Source organism: Callorhinus ursinus, unplaced genomic scaffold (genome assembly GCF_003265705.2).
Source record: "Callorhinus ursinus isolate GAN/ISIS: 27379988/994484 unplaced genomic scaffold, GSC_fseal_2.0 scaffold51, whole genome shotgun sequence".
In the NCBI taxonomy this organism is placed as follows: Eukaryota; Metazoa; Chordata; class Mammalia; order Carnivora; family Otariidae; genus Callorhinus; species Callorhinus ursinus.
In genome coordinates this window covers 9,250,317-9,256,316 of record NW_027397113.1, presented here as the reverse complement: position 1 = coordinate 9,256,316, position 6,000 = coordinate 9,250,317, and positions in this window count along the sequence as shown.

The following is a 6,000-nucleotide window of genomic DNA, read 5'->3' as shown; positions in this document are numbered from 1 at the left end:
GTTGTAAGTTCAAGCCCCATGTTGGGCATAGGGTTTACTTAAAAAAAAAAAAATCTTAAGGAAAAAAGGTCTTGGCTCTAAGAGTTATAAGTAAAAATGAGCTCATTAAGGGGCACCTGCATGGCTCAGTCAGTTAAGCATCCGACTCTTGGGGCGCCTGGGTGGCTCAGTTGGTTAAGCGACTGCCTTCGGCTCAGGTCATGATCCCAGGGTCCTGGGATCGAGCCCCGCATCGGGCTCCCTGCTCTGTGGGGAGCCTGCTTCTCCCTCTCCCACTCCCCCTGCTTGTGTTCCCTCTCTCGCTGTCTCTCTCTCTCTCTGTCAATTAAATAAAATAATAAAATAAAAAAAAGCATCCGACTCTTGATTTTGGCTCAGGTCATGATCTCAGGGTCATGAGATTGAGCCCCATATTGGGCTCCATGTGGGGCGTGGACCCTGCTTAAGACTTAAGATTCTCTCTGCCCCCCCGTCCCCCCTTCTCAGAAAAATAAAAAGAGCTCATTGAGTTGGGTACCCAGCCGGGTGTATCTTCCAGCTTCCTGCTCAGAGCTTCACGTCCATGAAACATGGGTGACTGAGGTGTGTCCCATCAGTTCCCAAGGACGTACCCCCCATGCTGTCCTGCCTCGACTTACCCTGTGCCCTCTGCCAGAAAACCTACCATTGTTCTGTTTGTCCTTCGTTTCTTTTCCTTTCCTGTCCTGACTTCTTATGGCTTTCATTTTATTTTTCAATGCCAGAGAGAGAGAGACAGGTAGAGGGAGAAGCAGGCTCCCCGCTGAGCAAGGAGCCCGATGCAGGATTCTATCCCAGGACCCTGAGATCATGACCTGAGCTGAAGGCAGACCCTTAACTGACTGAGCCACCCAGGTGTCCCTCCTTACCGCTTTCTATCAGGCTCTTCAACTCATTCCATTTGATTGTTCTGCTGGTTTATCATACACATTTAATTGAACAAAGTCAAAAACTAGTCAATATTTTATGCTTCTGACAAATAACAGACCTTTCCAATTCTGCTCACTCCTTACTAATTCATGTTGTTATCTTCCGGTTCCTTATTTTTATCTTGTTTTTTTTTCCTAGCCCCACAAATTAGACATTATTATAACCATTGTATACCATCATTGCTTATTTAATTCACCTCCATGGTGACATATTTCTTTGCTCACCGTTCCTCCTTGAATCTTATACTTTCGTTCTGGGATTATTTTCCTTGTTCCTGAAGAACATCCTTTAAAATTTCCTTAGGTGAGGGTCTGTTACTACTCTCAATTTTTATCTGAAAATGATTCTGTTCAACCTCATTCTTTTTTTTTTTTTTTCGAGTCTGTAACAAAGCCTTTCTGGGTTTGTTTGTTTGTTTGTTTTTTTTATTGAGGCATCATTGATATGCATAATATTAGTTTCAGGTATACAAGGTAATAATCTGACACTTGTATGCCCTGCGAATGATCACAAGCAGCTAATCACCCTTCACCACCATAACAAGTTACAAAAAAGTTTTTTGTTTTTTGTTTTTTTTCTGATTAGATTTTAGTTCTTTTATTTCTTTTTTTTTTAATTTTTTATTGTTATGTTAATCACCATATATTACATCATTTGTTTTGGTGTAGTGTTCCATGATTCATTGTTTGTTCATAACACCCAGTGCTCCATGCAGAACGTGCCCTCTTTAATACCCATCACCAGGCTAACCCATCCCCCTACCCTCCTCCCCTCTAGAACCCTCAGTTTGTTTTTCAGAGTCCATCATCTCTCCTGGTTCATCTCCCCCTCTGACTTACTCCCCTACAAAAAAGTTTTTATCTTCCTTGTGACCAGAACGTCCAAGATCCACTCTCCTGGCAACCTTCATATCTGCACCGCGTTACCACTAACTGGGGTCACCTTGCTGTGCACCACATCCCTATGACCTGTGCATTTCACAACTGGAGTCTATACCTCCCGACCCCCTTCATGCATTTTGCCCAACCCCCAGCTGCCTCCCTTACCCCGGCAACCACCACTCTGTTCTCCATATCCATGAGTTTTGTTTTGTTTGTTTTGTTTTTTAGATTCCACATATAAGTGAGCTGATATGGTATTTGTCTTTCTCTGTCTGACTTATTTCACTTAGCATAATAACACCCTCTAGGCCCATCCATGTCGTTGCAAATGGCAAGCTCTCATTCTTTTTAATGGATGAGTAATAGTCCATTGCACATGTCTACCACAATTCCTTTATCCATTCATCTGTAGATGGACATCTAGGTTATTTCCATATCTTGGCTTTGGTAAATATGCTGCAAAGAATATGGAGCTGCATATATTTTTTTGAGATAGTGTTTTCCTTTTCTTCAGATAAATACCCCAAAGTGGAATTGCTGGATCATATGGTATTTCTATTTTTAATTATTTAAAAAAAGTTTTTTTAAAGATTTTATTTATTTGGGGCACCTAGGTGGCTCAGTTATTGGGCGTCTGCCTTCAGCTCAGGTCATGGTCTCAGGGTCCTGGGATTGAGCTCTGTGTCGGGCTCCCTGCTCTGCAGGAAGCCTGCTTCTCCCCCTTCCACTCCCCCTGCTTGTGTTCCCTCTCTTGCTGTGTCTCTCTCTGTCAAATAAATAAATAAAATCTTTAAATTTATTTATTTGAGAGAGACAGAGAGTTGGCGAGAGAGAGAGCACGAGTGGGGAGGAGAGGGAGAAGCAGGCTCCCCGTGAGCAGGGAGCCTAACACAGGGCTGGATCCCAGGACCCCGGGATCATGACCTGAGCCGAAGGCAGACACTTAACCAACTGAGTCACCCAGGTGCCCCTATTTTTAATTATTTGAGGAAACTCAATACTGTTTTCCATAGCAGCCGCAACAATTTACATTCCCAGCAAAAGTGCACAAGGGTTCCCTTTTCTCTACATCCTCACCAGCATTTGTTATATTTTGTCCTTTTGATAATAGCCATTCTGACAGGTGGGAGGTAATACCCCATTGTGGTTTTAATTTGCATCTCCCTGATGATTAGTGTTGTTGGGCATCTTTTCATGTGTCTGTTGGCCATTCAAATGTCTTCTTTGGAAAAAGGTCTTTTCAAATCCTCTGCCCATTTTTTAATCAGATTTTTTTTCTATTAAGTTGTATGAGTTCTTTACATATTATAGATATTAACCCCTCATTGGACATATGACTGGCAAATCTCTTCTCCCTTTCTGTAGATTGTTCAATCTCATTCTTAGAACATATTTGAGGTAGACTTATTTTCTTGGCACTTTGAGATAGTATTCCATTGTCTTCCAGCTTCTATTGCTAACATGAAAAAGTTAGCTGTAAGTCTACTTTGTAGTTCTTTCTAGCAAGTAGCAATCTTGTTACCACAAGTGATTGGTGTAGATTTATTTATTGATTGATGTGTGTATGAAAACATTTTTATTCTTTTTTTATTATTTCTCTCCCTCCCCCAGTTTTATTGAGAGAGATTTCTTTTTATTTAACAGACAGGGCATGGGGAAACTTCTGGGATCTGAGGGCTATGTATTTCATCAGTTCTGGATTTGACCTATTCACCCTGTTCCATCCTCTGTGTCTCTTAACTTCTGTTTCATAGTCTTCTCTTAGACACTTCTTTGTCTCTCTGTGTGGCATTCTAGGTAGGTTCTTCAGACCTACTGTCCAGCTCACTAGTTTTCTCTTTGGCTATGTTAGTCCGCTGCTTAATCTGTCCATTGGATTGCTAGTTTTGAAGATTCTATTTTTCATTTATAGAAGTACTATTTTTCCCCCCAAATCTTCCTGGTCACTTAGTTCCTTATCTATAGTCTCTTGTTTCTTATCTACAGCCTCAATTACCAACTGTATTTTTTAAGCATATGAAACATCCTTATTTTATATTACGTACACCATAAGTCCAGTAGCTGAAGTGTTTGAGGGCCTGGGTCTGTTGCTTACTGCTTTGTGCAATTCTCACTTACAGTGCCTTGTTGTGGTGGTTACTTTTATGTGTCAGCTTGAATGATCTGTGGGGTGCCCAGATATCTGGTTAAACATTATTCTGGGTGTGTTTGTGAGGGTGTTTCTAGGTGAGATTAGCCTTGAATCAATAGGTTGGGTAAAGCAGATTGCCCTCCCCACTGTGGATGGGCTTTGTTCAGTGAAGGCCTGAATAGAACAAGAAGGAGTAAGAAAGAATTGTCTCTCTCTGCCTGTCTTCAGGTTAGAACACCAGTCTTCCCCCTGCCTTTTGACTCAGGCTCTGACTGGAATTTACACCATTGGTTTTCCCAGTTCTTGGGCCTTTGGACCTGAACTGAAATGATATACTGGCTCCCCCTGAATTTCCGGCTGGCCAACTGAGATCTCGGGACTTTGTTTCCAAAATCACTTGAGACAATGCCTTACAGTGTATTTCATATAGGGGCTCCTAGGTGGCCCAGTTGAGCATCCGACCCTTGGTTTTGGCTCAGGTCATGATCTCATGGGTCGTGGGATCAAGCCCCACCCTGGACTCCACACTCAATGGGGAGACTGCTTGAAGGTTCTCTCCCTCCACCCCTCCCCCACACCCTCTCGTTCTCTCTCTCTAAAATAAATAAATCTTTTTTAAAAATCTCATGTAAATTCCATTAATTCTGTTTCTCTGGAAAACCCTGATTAATACATTTGTATCCTGTTTTTTATTCTTTCTTCCTTCCTTCCTTTCCTTCTGTCCATGTGAGCTTACATTCCTGGGAACTTTTCCGTGGGAATTCTTTGAGACTTAAATTTAAGGTGAGTTACTTTACTTCAGAGAGGACTTTTGCATTTGTTTCTGCAAAGTGCCCTGGGAACTGCTATCTGCTTTATTATTGTTTTAAGATTTTATTTATTTATTTGACAGAGAGAGAGACAGCGAGAGAGGGAACACAAGCAGGGGGAGTGGGAGAGGGAGAAGCAGACTTCCCGCCGAGCAGGGAGCCCGACGCGGGGCTCGATCCCGGGACCCTGGGATCACGACCTGAGCCGAAGGCAGACACTTAATGGCTGAGCCACCCAGGCGCCCCATGCTATCTGCTTTAAATTCTCCTGTTGTTCTTTGCTTGTTTGCGGTGGTGGTGTTGTTGCCTCACAAGTAGTGTGAATTCCCCCTCAGACCCAGTTGCAGGTGGACTTGTGGTTAAGAGCATTTAGGAATAGCATTTCTTTTTCTTCCACTCAGAGTCAATGCTGAGCCAAGCACATCTTCTCTCAGATCCCTTTGAGAGGCGTTTTCTTTCTTAGTTCATTCACTGTGGATGTTTTTTTCATTGGTTTTGCTTTAGGGGGTAGGTTTCTGATTTTGCTTTTCATTTGCTCAGGCTCTAGGTTTCGTCTCATTAAACTGAAATTCTTGGCCACCTGGGATCAGCAGGTACCTCAAGGCAACCTCCGCTTCTGCTCTCAATTATCTCTTTGGATTTGTGCTTTCTTGTCATTTTGGCCTCTGATAATTATTGTTACCTTCTTGCCACCTCAACTTTGCATTTTTAAGGATTTTTACAAATATTTTGTCCCCCTCCTTTTTTTTGGTGTTTTGTATCAGGAGAACTTTTGGCATATACTGCTTATCCTATTGTCAGAAATGGAAATCTAGCCATCCTCTCTAGCCCATTCAGCTGCGTTTCTTCTAGGATGCTGCTCATCAGCAGGAGACCTCTCCTTGTGTTCATCTTACTCTGGCCTGTGGTTGGGTCACCTGGGTTTGTGAGCGCCGTGCTCCTTGAGGGCAGGGATATGGTTTCCTGTCTTCACCTTCCACAGAGCCCATGCCAGAGTTCCCCACACCAAAGTCTTCCTAAGTGTCAGTTGAACGGAAGTGAACCCAGGAGATGGAGGCCCCCATCGGCTGCCTGTGCTACCAGTGACCTCCCACAAGAGGGCAGCCTCCGCTGGTGCCGGAGTCAGGTCCACCCCATAGGTCTGGGCAAGGTTTACGGTGGAGGGGCCTGGCTCTCTGTGGCTCCCAAACCTGCAACGTCAGATGCCCCCTTGGACTGGGACCCAGTGGAG